Raw genomic sequence first — 19,949 nt, 5'->3', positions numbered from 1 at the left:
AGAGTTGGCATTTACTTAATTGTAACATTTGTTTCCTTTAATTTTATGGTGTTTTATATTTTTATTGGTGCTTGATTTACATTTACTAGGTATGTGCCCTGGTCAAACTCCTTAATATCCTTGTGTCCAGATTTCCTCAATGACAAAAATAGGACATAATAATTTATGTAGATGAAATGAGTTACTATACAGAGAGGGTTTAGTATTGTGCTTGAGTATAATAACTATATATTATTATTATTATTATTATTATATTTATGTTTGGAATATTATAATTCTTAAAGTTTTCCTTACATTTAAACATATTGCTTAACCCTCAGTGTATTAGTCTCCAGCAAAGAATCTATGTACATGGTACATTAGTCAGTATGAGCTTTCATAATACTCCCCCTGTTTATTAGTGGCTTCTAAAAACACAGGTTTAATTGTTGAAAGTCAGCAGCAGGCTGCTTGGGACCGCTTCTCTTTTAGGGATCCAGGATGATGTAAATTCCACTACTTCACATAGTATCAGTTTCCCTGGCAAGGCAAAAAACAAAACAAACAAACAACAAAAAAAAACTATGAATCTAAAGAGATTTTCTTGGGGGCGCCTGGGTGGCTGAGTCGTTTGAAAATCCAACTCTTGGTTTGGCTCAGGTTGTGATCTCGCTTTTTGTGGGATCAAGCTCTCTCTCAGGTTCTGCTCTGGTGGCACAGAGTCTGCTTGGGATCCTGTCCTTCTCTCTCTGCTCCTCTGCCGCTTGTGCGCGCGCTCTCTCTCTCTCTCTCTCTCTGTGTCTGTGTGTGTGTCTCTCTCTCTCAAACATTTCTTTTAAAAAAAGAATACAATATTTTCTTATTTCGGCATCTCAGATATCATATTCCATTGGCCAAAGCAAATTGCATGTCTGTCCCCAACTTCAAATGAGCAGCATACTACAAACGTACCATGGATGTAGAATATTTGTGAACAACCATAATGGGTACCACATGTTGTCTCTGGGATAGCAAACATCTTTTATGCCATATTCTGAATAAAATAGATAAATTTATAACATTGTGTGACATTAATAAAGCCATCATGATCCTAATCATTTTGCTTGTCATTGGAATCTAGAGACTCTCAGTGTAAAATATCAAAAATGAACTTCAAAAAAAAGAGTATTATTCATACTCGTATAATGTCAGATATGAAAAAGGAAGAAGTAACTACCTCATGCCTATATACCCATGTAACACTAACCAATTTGATAGTATTTGCTGTGTATTTGCTGGTGGTAAATTTGTGAATATGTTTGCCTCTGTGTGTGTGTGTATGTGTGTGTATGTGTGTGTGTGTGTGTGTGGTAAGAGTTGTTCTGCGAAGTTATTTCAAACTATAGCACAGTGTAGAAGAAAAGAAAGGTAGGTTCATGGTCTCTTACGCTGTGCCCATGGCAGTTCCTTAAGTCATGCGCAATTCTGGCAAAAGGTGGCATCTGAGAAAAGGCTAATATTCTGATAGTTGGTTATTCCGATAGGCTGACATAAATTGCTGCTAACATAACTTGCTTGTTCTATTCGGATCTAGTATCTGATGGCTCACTGGCCACTAGTATTAAGTTATAAGAATGCACATCCCTGCAGTCTCCATGTGAAACCAAAGCAGTTCTAAAGAGTTTTGGAAAGTCAAGCCATGCATAAAGAAGTATGCCTTCTGTTTTTGTGACACAGTGTAAATATTGCACAAGAAACAATGCTTAAGAATTAAAATGAACTTAGGTGTGTGGGGTACTTGTTCCACCCAATCATGGCTTGATGGGTCTGTTTGAAATTGTCTGGGTCCATTGTTTTACATTGGTGCTTAAAAGAAAACTTGATCGTTACTTGGAAATGTAGAATAAGTGAAGAATTTGGGGTGGAACTGTGGGAAGGGAATCTAGCAATGCTAGCATAGAAATGTCCAATTCTTTCTAAAACACTATGACTAAATGTTCAAGTTCTCACACAGATGATTAAATTTTTATGAGTCAGCGTTTCTTAGCTCCCATGGCAGAAATGAAGTCAAGCACATTGTTAATTCTTATCACTGATTATTTAGCTAGAACTGACATTTTCTTTCTTTCCAACCCTAAAATTTTATTTAGTGTCTGATCCTACAGCCCCTATTTCCCAAAAATGTTCTCAAGGGATGGAAAATACATGAGGTAAAGGGATACACTAAGTTTCAGAAATAATAGATGGTGTGGGTGGGAGTGATAATTTCTGCCAGAGCAAGTGGATTTCTCAGTGTTAGTCTTGAAAATAAGCAGATCAAATTTGACAAGGATCTGGTAAGAAAATATATACATATATATACAGATCACATCTGTAAAGAGAAACACGTTAATATTTTAAGGTAGTACATGCACCTGTAAAGAGTATCAGGAAAGATAAGGAATTAAAATGTGTTTGAAGAAGAGTCAAAAGCTATAGCTGGATTCTGGATTTTATATACTTCTGTTACATGTGAAAAAACCTTAGGATTCTGGAGCTAGTATGGCTTTCAAGTGTATGGGTTCATATACTGAACAAAATAATTTTGAATATATAATTTACAAGTGCTATAGAAAGACTCCAAATTACTTTTCAGCTCCACGTTACAAAATGTATTGGTAAACATCTGGTAAGAAAGTTGAGTGCGTTATAACATTGTAAAATTGCAACATTATGTTGATAGTTACAACAGAGCTCATGACTACGGCACAGACAATATATAAAAATATGGATAAGATGGGGCGCCTGGGTGGCGCAGTCGGTTAAGCATCCGACTTCAGCCAGGTCACGATCTCGCGGTCCGTGGGTTCGGGCCCCGCGTCAGGCTCTGGGCTGATGGCTCGGAGCCTGGAGCCTATTTCCGATTCTATGTCTCCCTCTCTCTCTGCTCCTCCCCCGTTCATGCTCTGTCTCTCTCTGTCCCAAAAATAAATAAAAAACGTTGAAAAAAATTTTTTTAAAAATATGGATAAGATAGAAGAAAGAGATATCAGTTAAACAGTTATTCTGAAACATTTCTCAAAGAAAGAAAGCAAATTAGACTGTGGTGATTAAAAATACAAATAAATAGGAACCATCGATGTGAAACCACAACTCAGAAAAGACCAACAAAAAACTAGACTAGAAACACAAGGCATTATCCTATGAGGTGGAGCTATGCAGAGGCTGTGAATTTGGAGTTTCCAGGTATAAAAATTAAACATTAGGAAAGAGGAGTGTGGTAGAAGTCAATGTTGTTAATCAATCTAAATGAAATGGCAGAGTAATTCAGCTTCATCAACCCTGTGTCTGTCCCTCAACATCTAGCCAAAGTCTTAGCCTCCAGATAAAAACCAAATTATTATAATCTAAGAAAATAAAATTGTCCTTCTGGAAAGAGTTTAAACTTTTAAGTGCTTTGGTGGTACTCCAGAGTAATGTCTTCCCTGAACTTTCCGTTGGAAGTTTGGTGTGTGAGGGGTGGAGAAGGAAGGAATGACAAGCCTTCATATTTGCTCTTTATTAATGCAAAACAGATTCTGTAGTCTTAATGATTTCCAACATATAGAGATCTCAAAACCAGCCAGGTGAAACCTTGCAAGAATAGAACGTTATGGAGCATAGGGAAATCATACAAATCACCTGCTATAAGCAGTCTAATCCATCGTTGTCTATCTGGGTATGAATGTCAGCATCCCACCGTCAAATGGAAGTGCTATATATGCCGTCAAATGCAAGCAGGTCCTGAAAACATAAGTAAGTTTCATTAGCAAGTGGCTCAGATACCCATAGCCCCTACATCTAATATATCACCTCCTCTTAATCTGCACCTTATGTCCTCATGGGGAGTTTTCTGTAATGAAATAACAGAGGAAGAAATAATAAGGGTCTGTTTTACACATGATTCTGTATGTAATACTGCCACTATCTGAAAGTAGATGGCCACGTTTTAGCATCAGTCTGGAGTGTAGAAGAAAACCTCTCCCAGTCAGCTGAATTTCAAAAAACTACCCTTTGAAATTCATTTCGTTCCTTTTATCTGAAAGAAGAAATGACTGACCAAGGGACAGAACTACAGCAATCCACGGACACTGGGAATGATTTGGCTGGATGATCAGGGATTAGAAGAAATGCAATTGGAAAATTGATAAAAAGGATTCTTTGGGCAGAGGTGTTAGATGGATTACTCTGAGTAAACACTGAGTGTGTACCATGTGAATTTTCAGAAGAGGTAGACAAGATAAATCATTCTGTTGATGTCATCTTCTTTCCGAAGCCACCACTGTTCGTGGTCAATGAGCTACAGGACAAATTAACCATGGTGGCATGGGTGGAAGTTACACATAGACTCCACAACATGGACTTTCACTCAACAAGGCTGATTTGACATCAGCTAATGCTGACTAACCAACCTGCTGACAGCAGAGATCAATTTCTCTGCCCTGATATAGCACCATTTCCCAGGGATATCTGCTAGTAGTCACCAACTGACATTGATTATCTGTACCATTCCCATCATGGAAGAAAACCCTGTGTTCTTACTGGAACATTCTTTTACTCTGTGTATAAATCGCTTGTCTTGTCAAGAATATTTCTCTTAACCATCACTCATAAACTTGTAAATGTCTTATTCGCCATCATAATATTCTTCATAGTATTGACCAAGAAAAAGAAAGTTCTTTTAAAGAAAATTAACTCTGGCAATGAGCTTATACTTGTGGACTTTACTGGTCTCCGTAGGTTCTTCATGATTTTGAAATGTGCTGATGGAATGGTGTAGTGATCTTTTGAAGATCCTGCTATATTGCTGTCTCAGTGGCAGCATCTTGCAAGGCTGTAACAAGTTCATGGGTCTGGAGAATCAGGAGTTGGAAGTGTTATTACCTCAAGTAATCTAACATTTTTTTTTCTTGCTGTCTCCACAAACCTGTGCTGTTATGGTCTAAAAGTCTTAGTTCTCAAGGGAAAAAAGATGACAACCAAGAGACATAGTAATAGTTCCCTGTACCTGGAACCAGTGGAGTGTAGAATGTGGAACCTGGCTACAGTGGTCTCCTTGTGCCAGTGAAACCACAGGGAAAGAAGAAGAGTATTCTAATGACTGGGGTAACTGATCTTGCCTATAAGGAAACAATTGGATTTCTGGCACACAGTGGGGGTGAGAAAGAGTAGTATCAAATGCACAAGATCTGCTAGGGCACAGCTTGGCACACCCATATCCTGTGATAAAAGTTAGTGTAAAAGTAGCAAGAAAGACTGCAGTTGTGAAGGTTTAGAACATCTTACCAGGCAAGGAGCCCTGACCGCCTGGCTGCTTCCAAAAAGCAAGGGGAATGTAAATGAACACTAGAAGAAGAGTTTTATTTATTTGTTTGTTTGTTTGTTTGTTTGTTTATTTAATATATGAAATTTTTTGTCAAATTGGTTTCCATATGACACCCAGTGCTCATCCCAAAAGATGCCCTCTTCAATACCCATCACCTCCCCTTCCCTCCCTCCCACCCCCCATCAACCCTCAGTTTGTTCTCAGTTTTTAAGAGTCTCTTATGCTTTGGCTCTCTCCCACTCGAGCCTCTTTTTTTTTGTTCATTTTGGCCACTCTGACTGGCGTGAGGTGATATCTGAGTGTGGTTTTGGTTTGTATTTCCCTGATAAGGAGCGACGTTGAGCATCTTTTCACGTGCCTGTTGGCCATCCGGATGTCTTCTTTTTTTTTTTTTTTAATTTTTTTTTTCAACGTTTATTTATTTTTGGGACAGAGAGAGACAGAGCATGAACGGGGGAAGGTCAGAGAGAGAGGGAGACACAGAATCGGAAACAGGCTCCAGGCTCTGAGCCATCAGCCCAGAGCCTGACGCGGGGCTCGAACTCACGGACCGCAAGATCGTGATCTGGCTGAAGTCGGACGCTTAACCGACTGCGCCACCCAGGCGCCCCCGGATGTCTTCTTTAGAGAAATGTCTATTCATGTTTTCTGCCCATTTCTAGAAGAAGAGTTTTAAATACCAGTTGTAACCTTATGATCAGTGGCAGCACTGAAGACTCCCAAGTTCCAAGTTTGCCTTCTTAGTTTGGTGTATAACATCTGTATGTATGTATTATCTCACTCTTTTCTTCTTATTTTCCAATACCTCATGCCCCTATCTCTTAACATAAGGTATGTTGATATTATTTAAACTTATATCTTGGGATTTATATTGTAGTATGTCAAAAGAACAATGTGACTTAGATATAAGAGAAATCACTAGAAGAAGGATAAAATGAGACATGGCATTTCATAAATCCTGAGGAGAGGATGAGCACGTGTTCATTTGTCTGAAGGGAAGTTGATTCCTGTTAGGTGAAATTGTGACTTTTCTACTACCTTTATTAGGAAATTCAGTTTTATTAAAATGAAGCGTGCATAGATGGCATTTTGACAAGGGATGGACTCTAGCGACATTGTACTGGGTCACTTAACCTCAGCTAAAATTATGTGTTGTTGGTTTGTTTGATTTTTTTTTCATGATTTCTTTCCCTGTCAGTTTCTGACTTAGGTTTGGCCAAAAGAAAAATTAATATGAGATTTGGAAGAAGGTAGAGCAGCAGCTGGGATGGGCTGGGGGCACCATGAAATCCATGAGTGCTATGACTCATTTATTGCTGTCCTCGTCAGTCTGGGGCAGCAGGCAGTCCAGCAGGTCCTCTGACACCCAGAGTCCCAAGACAGGTGCGTAGGTAGCTTCTTCGCTGGGCTTGCACATAGTTTGTTCTGGAGGTGGTGAGAGACACATATAGGTTTTGGTTTGTCTTTGTGGGTTTCCTTTGTTCTCAGGTGATCTTGTTTGTCCAGGTAATTTTCACTTTGTTCCAGCTGTCCACAAATACATATCCAGCTTTTCTTCCCAACTACCAGCCCTGCTAGCTTAAGGCAGATTTATGGCCACTACAAATGCAGAGAAAGTAGCTTTACACCGATTTCTTGACCAGTTCCCGGAATTTTGTAAGACTGACTCCCTGTGCTAAGTCTAACATTCTATGTCTTTCAAAGTGGATTTGCTTCCATCTCAAAATGTCAGCAACATGAATGGTATGTAGCATGGATAAATGTTTGTCTAACTTAAAAGGGCTGAGAAATCATACATGTAGACTAAGAAAGCAATAAGAACTAACCACCGAAACAGAGGAAAATGTTTTGTCTGTTTCTTTTTATTTATTCCCTGCTCTAGTGAGGTATAATTGACATATAACATTATGTAAGTTTAAGGTTGTACAACTTATATATTGAAAAATGATTACCACCATAGGATTAGCAACATCTGCTTCCACTCATGTAATTAGTATTTATTTTATGTGGTGATAAGATTTAAGATCTACTTGCTTAGAAACTTCCAAGTATATAATACAGTATTGCTAATATAGTCACTATGCTCTGTGTTAGATCCTTGGAACATAGTCATCTTATAACCAGAAGTTTGTCCCCTTTGACCAAAATCTCCTTCCAGCCCCTGGCAATCATCATTCTATTCTCTATTTGTACAAGTTTGGCTTTTTCAGACTCTACATATAAATGATACCAGGTAGTATGTCTTTCTCCGTCTGATTTTTTTTTTAACTTAGCATAATTCCCTGAACATCCAACTGTGTTGTCATATCTCGTTTCTCATGAAGAATGTTCCACTGCATATACTCAGTGATACTCCATTGTGTTATTCATTCTTTTGTTAATGGACACTTAGGTTATTTCCTTATCAGGGTTATTGTGAAAAATCTGCAGTTAACATGAATGCAGATATCTCTTTGATATCCTGTTTTTGTTTTCTGTATACCCGGAAGAAGGATTGCTGGATCATATGGTAGTTCTGCTTTTGATTTTTCAAGGGACCTCCATGCTATTTTCCATAGTGGCTGCACCAGTTTACATCCCCACCAGCAGAAGTACATCAGGGGTCAGTCTTCTCCAGTATTTGTGAGTGCCATTTCCCAAATTATATACAATAACATATTCTTTCTGAGGGTAGAGGGTAAGTTGAAACATTTTTCTGTATCTTCCATAATGCTCTAAGCATCCTTATTGAGCATTTAAAATTGTTTTTTGTTCATTTGTCAAAGGAAAATATTTTAATGAGGATTGAATCCATGACTATGCTTATGCTCCAATCCTAACAAATGTTACAGTGGTATCCATCAGTCTTACCGAACCTTTATTTCACTCTTTGAGCTTCTGAAGCCAAAGAAAAATAGTATTGGCTTTCCATAACCTGCATCTCCCTCCGTTTTATGGCCTTTTTCTGGATGTCCATAGCTCTGTTCTCGTCGGGTCACTGTGAGGCTAATTGCACAAATGTGCACTGAAGTTCCATGAACACCTCGGACGAGGGCAAAGGAGATGGTGATTGCTTAACTTCAAAGTATTACTGATATTAAAACCTATATATCATGTGCCATGCTAGAGGATAGTACCTAAAAATACAATTGATAGCATCATCTTAGCTGCAATTAAATCCTAAAAAGCACAATGTGAGCCCTTTCATTTTAAATCCAATTGGGTATTTGCCACCCTCAATCTCCTTCAATCCTACACATGAATGATCTGCTTTCAGTTATCAAACACCACAGGGACATTCTGGCCCCAGAGTAGAGGGTCTATTGGTGTACTATACAGAATAGATCGAGCATTAATGTGTGACTGTGGCTCAGCTTTGCAGGAATATTGAATTCTCCAAATGGAAAAACATTTTGAAAAAGCAGTGCAAGAAATTGTCAATGGCTCAAGGCAACAACCAATTACAAAGAAGCCAGGGATTTTCCTATACCGTGTGTTTTTCTTTGTCTATTTTATTTATTGTAAGATGTTATATGACATATGATAGTGTGCATTTCACGCATTTTTGATTTGGAAAGAAACAGAGCAGCAGCTCAAAATAAAGGAAGCTTTCACATCTTTTCTTTCAAGTTCCCTGGGCTGCAGCCACCTGCTTTGTAGAACCAAATTCTGGTTCCATGTGCATCTGTTTACTTAGATATAGGCTTATCATAGACACTGCCAGCATTGGTTTGCTATGTGCAGGATTTCTACATGTTCAGAATCATCCTGAATACTTCAGAAATGTATATCTTCTACCATGTGTTTTCATTTCAGATAACTACTCCAAGGCCCATCAAAGATAAACCTCTTGCTAGAGTTGCTCAATTCTTGACTTGAAGTTAACTTTTGTAAAATATTGTATTTTGTATACTAACAATAGGAAGTACCGAATCAGAGTATTTACATAAATATTTTAAAGGTAAGCTTACCTCACTGTATCTTTATATTATCTTTTTATCCAGATCATTAACAAATAGGGGCATATATAACCACAATATTACTTATAAGGGATGATGCATTTCCCTTTCCATTGACTCAATAAGTAAAATTTTATTAACACTAATCACCATTTACAATGTTATTTTTCACTTTTTGACAGGATATCTCACAGAATTCCTTTAAATAGCAAATATTGAAAATGCAGGTTTTTTTTTTATTGACACAAGTTAACAGAAGTAATGCAGGATTTAAAAAAAAAAAGGTTTATAGAAAGTTATCAGGAAACTGGTTGGAGTATGCAGTGTTCTTTCTTTCCCGAAGCCCACCCTCCATACTGGCCACTCTGAATTTATCTTTCTATGTTTATGTCACATTTACAGTAGCCAATGAGAATATGAGCTCCATTCATGCCAATAAGAAAACCCCCTTCACCCTACTGCATACAAATGACTCTGGTCTTAGCTCCCTAGACTATATCTATAAATCTGGGTCCCAGGATGTTCTATCCTAATCTTCCTAAGGTCTTTATTTTGTTCTGTTTTTTTCATACTCTCTGGTCATTTGAATAATACCTTTATCTACTTCCTTGTGACAGTTTTCCACAATAAATTCATTTTCTCATGTGAAAATCATATATTGTTACACTGTTAAAAATATAGATTTCTTTTGTTTTCAAAAATATTATAAGCTCCTTTATGATTCAGACTATTTTGTATACATCTATTGTATTTTTTTTAATTTTATGTGCTGTAAGAAGCACTCAGAGAAAATAATTGTATCTTATATTTAATTATATCAAGTGAAGGTAAAGCAAAGTATATGCCTATGATTTGTAATATATTGCTCTTAGTGGGACAAGTTTACTTTGTCAAATATATCCTGTATTTATAAATTAAGACTGATACCATTCAAATCTGTACAGATAGAAGACGAGGGATAACATGAGTGCTTCTTTCCAGTCAACAATCTGATGACTGAGTGTCCCATGAAAATTATTTTCACCAGTTTTGTATATTTCCATTACGCCCTTGAAAATACGTTTTTCTATAAGCTTTCTATGTGACCTATCTACTGCTAATTTTCACTAATTACATATTTTAGCCTTTGCAACCCATGTTTTATTGTAATTGATTTAATAATTAGCAATATACATGCTGTTATTCTCTTAGGTTTGAGACAAATTAGAACAGTAGCAGTTGCTTGGATTTTATTCCCAATTTGAAGTCTTTCTACATACTGATTTTGTGTATGGTTTGGAGAATGAAAGCTGTGTCTACATAGCTATAAACATGTTAGATTTTTTTCCTACATTCTCATCTCTTAAAAAAAATCTCATTTTACTCTGCGTAAAAAAAAAAAAAATCTCAATTTACTAGTCAGTGCTTCCTGTTCAAATTGAGTCTCTCTTAAAACCGTTTCTTGTTCATTATGCACTGAAAAACAGCTTTTACTCTCTGCATTCCACATAACCAATTTAACTATGCAATATTGTTCAACAAAAAGTGCCACTCTATATATTACTGTGATTTTGCAAAGTTTTCTTAAAAGGTCTATTTCTTGGAGCTCTTGGGTGGCATTTGACTTTGGCTCAGGTCATGATCTTGCAGTTTGTGGGTTCACAACCCACATCAGGCTCTTTGCTGACAGCTCAGAGCCTGGAACCTATTTCAGATTCATTCTCATTCTCTCTCTCTCTCTCTCTCTCTCTCTCTCTCTCTCTCTCTCTCTCCCCCTCTCCCCCCCTCCCTCTCTCTCTCCCCCCCTTCCTCTCCCTTGCTCACACTCTGACTTTCTATCTCAAAAATACATAGCATTATTTTTTAATAAAAAAGATTTATGAAGCATGTATGCTAAAGTTTTAGGTTATTTGCTTTCATGATACAGCAGAATTGCCAAAGCCCTTACCAGTCTCTCCAGGAAATCTAATTCTGCTTCTTAATCTGTCCTGTGTTCTATGATACTACCTGATTAGTATAATACCGTGCTGTTTTATGATCTTATGTTTTAGACAATCTTGTATTCTCATTGAGGTGTCTGCTTTCCAGATCTCTAGCATCTTGACCCCTCTTCATCAGACTCTTTTCTACTTATCATTTAAAACACAATTTAGATACATCCTCACCTGTATGATCCTATGACACCATTTGTTTACCTCTCTTATAGAAGAAAAAATATTCCACTGAAATTCTTTGTTTCTGTCTCCACTTCTTGAATGCACGTTTTTTTAGGAAATAGGGACTGAACTTGTTAATTTCTGTACTCCCAGCACTTAGCAGTTGTTCAGTATATGTCTGTTGAATTGAATTATATATTAAACTTCTCTCCATAAGAGAAAAAGTTAAATAAAGCATCACTAAGAACGGTAGGGAACAGTCCACAATGTACAATAATTCAGGGTGATGTGCTTCAGTAGTTTCAAGATTATTTGAATGAAGGAGTACCTGGAACTGAAAATACTTTTCCAGAAGCATTATATAGATAATTACATCTGCAATTCAAGTTTTTCCTCATTGAGCTACACATTGTTTTTATATTATGATCTCTGAGAAAGGAGGAATACATAAGGTAAGCTCTTGAGCCCAATGATTGTCTTAACTTACTGCCTGGAGAGAGGTTCTGGGCTATATGCAGAGCTTGGCAGTTTCCCTGGGTGAAGCAAATGGAGTGTGGGGAGTCTGGAGAGACAAATGGAGGTAGAGTTATAGGGTAGAACACTAGAGAAGAGAGAGAGGTACATATATGGAAAGGAAGCTCCAGATATCTGAAAAGATTGCCCTTCCGTTCTTCAGCTGAGTACCGATCTATCCATACATATGAGTAACAATTGGAGCCCAAGAACAGGACTGGCAGAAAAGGAGAATCCTTAGTACGGAGCATGTATGGCCAAGAATATGTCATGTTTCATAAGTCAGCATGAAAAATGTAATTCAAGGGGAATTGGTTAGAGTAGTCACAAGGGTATTGCATCAGTAGTAAGATAGCATTAAACATGTAACTGTTGTTTTTTGAAGGAGAAGAGATAGAAAGGGTAGGGACAAAACATGTTTGAGTAAATCATTGCCAGTCATTTTCTAAATTTGATGTAAATTATAAACCTACATTTTCAAGAAACTCAGTGATTTTCAAGTACGAAGAATATAAATCTGTACCAAGAACCATCATATCATATTGCTTATAACAAGTTGCCTTTGTCCTTTAAGGCTGTCATAACAAAATACCACAGAATGGGGACTTTAAACAACAGACATTTATTTCTCACCCTTCTGGAGGATGGAAGTCAAAGATGAAGGTGCCTTCCTGTGAGGTCCTTTGTCTGGCCATCTGCTCACTGAGCCCTCACATGGCTGAGAGAGAGAGAAACAGAGAGAGAGAGCGCACGAGCTCGCTCTGGTCTTTTTTTCCTCTTCTTGTAAGGATGCTCATACCATTATGAGGACCTCACCCTCTTGATTCCATCTAAACCTAATTACCTCACTAAGGTGCTACATCAAAATACCAGCACATTGGAGGGTTAGAGCTTCAGTGTATGAATTTTGGGGAGACACAAACATTCAGTCCATAACACAAGAGTTAAGAGAAGATTTACAAAGTTATCCAGAGAGAAAAGAAACATACCATGCAGAGGAACAGACACAAAAATGACGGAGGGCTTCTCATTAAAAAAAAAAAAAAAAAAAAATCCAGAAAACAGCGAAACCATATCATTAAAGAATTAAAAAGAAAAAATAAAGGCCAACTTATTATCCTATACCCAACAAAAATATCTTTCAACAACAAAGGCAAATACAGATGTTTTCACACATAAAAAGCTAAAAGATGCTGACCCCAGCAGACATACGTGAGGGAAAATGTCAAAGCCTTGCAAGCAAAAAGGAAGTGACACTGGGTAGTAATGGAGATCAATACAAGGAACGGATTGCACAGGAATTGGCAACTCTGTGGGTAAATATCTTAACATATTATAATTTTCAAAGTCCCTTTAAAAAATGTGGTGTGGGGTGCCTGAGTGGCTCACTTGGTTAAGCATCTGACTCTTGGTCTTAGCTCAGGTCATGATCTCTCAGTTTGGTGAGTTCAAGCCCCACGTAGGGCTCTGTGCTGACAGTGTGGAGCCCGTTTGGGATTCTCTGTCTCCCTGTCTCTGAGTCCCTCCCCATTGGTGCTGTCTCTGTCTCTCTCAAAATAAATAAACTTCAAATTTTTTTTTAAAAATATGTGATATATAATGGAATATTACTCAGCCATCAAAAAGAATAAAATCTTGTCATTTACAACATTGTGGATGGAACTAGAAGGTATTATGCTAAACAAAATAAGTCAGAGAAAGACCCATATCATGATTTCACTCATGTGGAATTTAAGAAACAAAACAGATGAACATAGACAAGGGAATGAAAAATAAGTTAAAAACAGAGGCAGGCAAACCATAAGAAACTCTTAAATATAGAGAACAAACAGGGTTGCTGGAGGTGAGGTGAATGGGGGTATGGGATAAATGGGTGATGGGCATTAAAGAGGGTACTTGTTGGGATGAGCGCTAGGTATTATATGTAAGTGATGAGTCACTAGATTATTTTCTTGAACCCAATACTACACTATATATTAACTAACTTGAATCTAAATTAAAAATAAATAAAAAATAAAAATTATTTATTTTTAAATATAGAAATAATAATATACCATGTGGTTTACAAGATATGTTGAAGTAAATTTTAAGATCATAGTATCATAAGGTCCAGGCAGGGAACACTGGGACAGGGCTATTGCAGGGTTCTTAGGATGTATGTGAAGTGGTACAGTATTAATTAAAGGGAAATTATTAATTAAAGGCGAATTAAAAATGTTTGCCACAGGGATGTCTGGGTGGCTCAGGCGGTTAAGTTTCGAACTCTGGTTTTGACTCAGGTTATGATCTCGCGTCTTTGTGAGTTCAAGCCCCACCTTGGACTCTGTGCTGACAGTGTGAAGCCTGCTTGGGATTCTCTCTCTCTCTCTCTCTCTCTCTCTCTCTCTCTCTCTCTCTCCCCCCTGTCCCTCCCCCACTTGCTCCCTCTCTCTCTCTCAAAATAAATAAACTTTGAAAGAAAATGTATGCCATAGTCTGCAAAGTGGCTGCTAACCACAGGCAACCAAATGTTTTATCTAATAAGCCAAGGAAGGAAATAAAATAGAATCATGACAAATACTCAATTCAAAAACAGGCAAAAAAAATTGGTGGGAGTGAGGGGAACAAAGGATAGGACAAGTAGCAAACAGGGTAAGATGATAGGTTCAAATCCAAACTCAAACTATTGCCTGTAAATGGTATAGACATTTGATTAAAAGAGATTTTCAGACAGATAAGTGAGACTCAAAAATGTTGCTATAAGAAACCTACTTTTAGACACAAATGAAAATGAAAAGTAAAATAATGTTAACAATATATAGTATATAATCACAAGAAATTTGACCCACCACGTTAATATCAGGCTAAGTAAATTTCAGAGCAAAGAAAGTAGGTCATTTCATAATGACAATCAGTTCACCAAGTGGACATTACAGATCTAACACCTGTGCTTCTAATAAAGCCTCAGAATACATGAAGCAAAATTGAAGCAAATACAAGAAGAACTAGACAAATTCACAATTCTAGTGGAAGATTTCAGCACCTCTCCTTCAGTAAATAATAAGACAAGGAGACAGAAAATCAGTTAAACAGAATACTTGGACAACTCTAACTTGACCTAAATGATGTTTTCAATATTTGCTTGACAATAGTCCAATATGCATTTTTCCCTAGTAAATCCAGATAATTTAACAAAATAGATGCATTTTGATGCACAAAGCATGACTTAATAAATTCAAAATAATTTATTTTTTAAAATTTTTTCTTAATGTTTATTTATTTTTGACACAGCATGAGCAGGGGAGGGGCAGGGAGAGAGGGAGACACAGAATCCGAAGCAGGCTCCAGGCTCTGAGCTGTCAGCACAGAGCCCGACGCAGGGCTCGAACTCACAGGCCGCAAGATCATGACCTGAGCTGAAGTTGGACGCTCAACCGACTGAGCCACCCAGGCGCCCCAAATTCAAAATAATTTAAATCTTACAAAGTAGTTTATTATAATGGTCTTAAATAGGAAATGACTGGAAAATCTTCAAGTAAATGGAAGCTAAATACCGCATTTGTAAATAATTTCTAGGTAAAATAAGAAAAGGGAAATGAGAAACTATTTTGAGCTGAATCAAATGAAGTACAACTTATCACAATTTATGAATTTAACCGAAATGCTTATATTAGAAAGAAAGTGATTCGAATGAATGATCTCTGCTTCCACTGTAGGAAACTAGAGGAGAAATTAAACCCCAAATACATAAAGAAAAGGAAGTCATATTTGTAAGAACGTAAATAAATAAAATAGAGAAGATAAAACCATTAGAGAAAATTGGAGAATCCAAAGCTGTTTTTTTGAGGAGATCAACAAAATCAACAAGCCTTAAGTCAGATTGATCAGGAAAAAAATAGAGAAGACACAAAGTAACAACATCAATAATGAGTGAATAGCACTACAGTAACACAGATTTTGCAAATATTTAAAAGATAAGTAAATAGTGGGTCCAACTTTATGTGACTGAGTTCAAACAACTTAGATGAAATGGACAAGTTGCTTGAAAGACACAAAACTCCCAAAACTCACTTGGAAGAGACAGATATACCTGAACAGTCCTGTATCTATTAGAATATGAATTTGAGGCAAGTATCTTGCAGCAAAGAAAACTCCAGGCATGGGTGGCTCTAGTGCTGAAAGCTCCCAGACATTTGAGAAAGAAATCATAGCACACCTTTCTAAATACTTCTAAACACTGCAGAAGTGGAATTGTCCACACTTAGTCTGTTACCAAAAACGGAGATGCTAGATTATGAAAAACAAAGAACCCCCCCAAAACAAAAAACACTCTCTCCTGAAGAATATCCATATTTAGTGTTTTGCATATATGTAACTTGGTAACAAATGAGCAAGAACAGGCCTTAAATATATAAAAAATAAAGACAAAACTGAAGAAAATTTCTGATTTATGAAGTTAAATCTTCTCTGAAAATTTGGAAGACTTCCAGACTCCTCCCTGCAAATGAGCCTATTTTAAAGACAATTTGTCTTTAACCAAACACTCATCTGATTGATTTTCCAAAAACAAGAAATAGAATTTCCAAGTGAATTATTACATTGTTTTAATAGAACTGATCCAGACTTTTTTAGGGAACTAGAGTTTTTCAAAGTTTTGAGGGGAAAAATAAATTTTATTTTTGGTTTTATCTGATGGTATAAATCTCTGGAATAATAGGAAAGTATGTTTGAAAAAAGAATACCAATTTAAAACATAATCTTTCCTGATTATAAGATAAATTCTGTGAAGCATATGACATGATGTATGGAGAAATTCATTGATGACATCTTTAATGAGATTAAGTTTTTAAAAACAAATATCTAAAAAAAAAAAAGACTGGTAGCAAAATGAATAAAACAAAAAATGCTGTGAGGCATGAGTAAAGGGTCAGTCTACCTAAAGGTAGACTGACTTGAAACTCACTAAAAAATCCAAGAGAAAGTAGAAATGGTCTTATTAAATCCAGATGCAGATGAAGAATCCAATTGATGAAGCGATAGACTTGCCGCTGAGGTGGATAGAGAGGATAAAGTTACAGACTAACAAACACATTCATGCTTACCAAACTCCTCATCAGTCATTTTAGAAAAGGAACCAAAACCAAAAATCCATATGCCGACTCAGAAAGCCCTTCCTGCTCTCCCACTTGATTACAGTTTTAGCCCTGTCTCCTGCCATGTTCCTAATGGGACGCTGGTTTCACTAACCTTTCAGTTCCGTTAATGGAACCCACTGCCCTCAACCCAGGCCCTCAGATGAGGATGTTCCCTGGACCAATACCGTTCTTTTCTGCTCATTCGCTGATCAATTCTTTCATATCCTTCGTATCCCAACTTAAAAGTGACTTGCTCCACTAGAACAAGTTACCACTGCTATATAATCCTGTTTAATTGTGACTTTCTTCCATAGCTTTTATGGTGCCATTACAAATTTTTGTAAGCATTTGATTCATGTCTTCCCCCTCTACTGAGCCCTGAACTCTTTGAAGGGTGGGTTATATCTCTACCCGTTGTGTCTCTACTGTTTGAGCTTAGACATGGCACAGAAGTAGGAATTAAAAAAAAATATTTGACATGTTAATAAATAACAAAGAGAAGGGAGAAACAAACTGAATATACAATAATCAAACTAGAATGAATAACATAAACACAAAAAATGAAACATTAAAGACCAAGATAGACTTAGGTAGTGAGACAACTAGAATTCTGGTCCTCTCTCTTCAAAAAAGATTCCGAGACATTGAAGGAGTTGTCAGAGGGGTGGTTGATGGAGTGAAAAGATTTACTCTTCCCTGCAGATAATCTGACCTTCTTTGGTCTGTTGTATGCTACTATTTATACTTTCTTTTTGCCGTGTGCTTTTCCATCACTTTCACACAACTTGCAGACACTCAATAAAAGATAACATTATGAGTAAATAAATTGATGAGGGGCAGTGGTACAAGTTCTCCTCATGGCCGTGAATTCTCCATCTAAGAAAGAGCTTTAAGTGCAGTAATGATGCCATCAGGGCATATGTGATACTGCAGGAAGCTAAAGCACAACTCAAGACTTGTGTTGACATCATTGACTTTCCTTAGTGTCGTTGGCATGATCCCCGCCCCGCTGGCAATGATATGTAACAGTAAGTGTGGGTAAAATTACTAGCTGAGAAACCATCCAGCTAGTTATAATAAAAGTTAAAGATTCTGTAACCACAGTCATTCTGTTCATGACCGAGTACACAGCTAATGAAACCTTGCTGTTGAATAGTTGTTGAGGGTCTCTCTGTAGTTTAGATCCACAACTTAGGGGAACAATCCAAATACTTAGTTTCTTTTCTTTTCGGATGTAACTTTATTATTTAAAACCACTGTGACCCAAGCCATCAGATTTATAAGTAAGAGACTGTATCTTTATATATAATTTTAAATTAGTTTAATATTTATTATATAAAATTATTAAAAATTAAAATACCCCTCATTTCCTATTTATATTCTAGAGTCTGAATTGCATTGGGGAAAATTTACAACTATAGGTTCATAGAAACAATATCATATAAGAAATTTTGTGTGTGCGTGTACATACATACAATTTACGCTATTGTGCCATTTCAGAAAATATGTGGACTTCATTTATGGACAAGTTTACTTTTTTAAAAAAAAAATTTAATGTTTATTTTTGAGAGAGAAAAAGAGTGCAATCCAGAGACAGGCAGAGGGAGAGGGAGACACAGAATCTGAAGCAGGCTGCAGGCTCTAAGCTGTCAGTCCAGAGCCCGATGTCGGGCTTGAACCCTCCAACTGTGAGAGGCACCCAGGTGCCCCATATAGACAAGTCTACTTTCGTTGAAACATTTCTTCTTTGTTAGTAGAAAGCCCACAGTTTCAGATGCTTCTCTGTATTATCCTTGGCCAAATAATGAGTCATCTTAAGCACAAGCGCAACTGATACAAAGACTCCAAGACTTATTTCCATTTTTTGGGCAAATGAAACAACCTTCCTTGTGGTTTTTATTTTATCTGGCACCATGCCTGGGATGATAGATTCTATGCAGAAGTAAGAGATATGTTTGATTACCTGCATTTTCCATACCGTATTTTAGGAACCCAAAGGAAGAACTTTAAGGAAACACCAACAGCTAAGCTGACATATACCACAGTGGCTTATATGAAAACGGCTCCTTCACATCCTATCACAGATGAACTGCTCTTGAATACCGAAGACTGATTTCAGTTCCGGACAGTCAGGATGGGAATTGTATCTGTGATAATAATGGCACAAGACAGACAGAAGCTATTTTTAAAAGAATTGCCTGGAGGCCAGAGGCTTACTCCCAAGAGGGGGGGAAAAATCAGCATTTCCATCTTCACTTTTGAGTGTGGAGCTCTGACTTTCCCAGCCTGCAAACAGTAAAAGCTAAACCTACAAGGATTAGTAAAAATATGCCGCAGAGAATAGCAGGCAAAATGCAGCCAAACCATTCTCCACAGTGCATCATCTATAAATCTGTGGTTAATATCCGAACAGCTTCATGTGACAGAGAAAAGACCCAGTGTATACAAAGAACTTGTAGCTCATTATCCCCAGTCCGTTGCATTGTTACCAGTTATTGCTTCTGAACAATGCATGCTCCTAACAACCAACCAAGTCATACATAATGCATTGTAGATTGGAAAACACATACCCAAACTAGTCATATTAAATCCACAACTCAAAATATAAACCCTTGGCTTATTTACATCCCTCCCCTTTTGACATCAGGATTCCAATTTTATTCATTTATTTACAAACATGGGCTTATCTGTTGGTCTTCAGAAGTAAAGATCATATCTCCAAGCAACAAGAACAAGCAAAAACAAACAAGAAAACAAAAATACTTTAGCATGAGCTGAACTGCTCTTCTTCCAAGTAAGTTTGATGTGAGGTAATCTCATTACTCTATAAAGGATCCCTTTCCTTCTCAGAGCTCACATCAAATAGCAAGAAACATCTGTGAACAGGGAGGAGGATAATTAGAGATCTAGGGAGAATTTCATAAACATAGGACACCATTCAGCCTGT

The sequence above is a fragment of the Acinonyx jubatus genome, chromosome B4, assembly GCF_027475565.1.
Source record: "Acinonyx jubatus isolate Ajub_Pintada_27869175 chromosome B4, VMU_Ajub_asm_v1.0, whole genome shotgun sequence".
NCBI lineage: Eukaryota > Metazoa > Chordata > Mammalia > Carnivora > Felidae > Acinonyx > Acinonyx jubatus.
The sequence above is the reverse complement of the archived record's forward strand: the minus strand, read 5'-3'. Positions refer to the sequence as shown.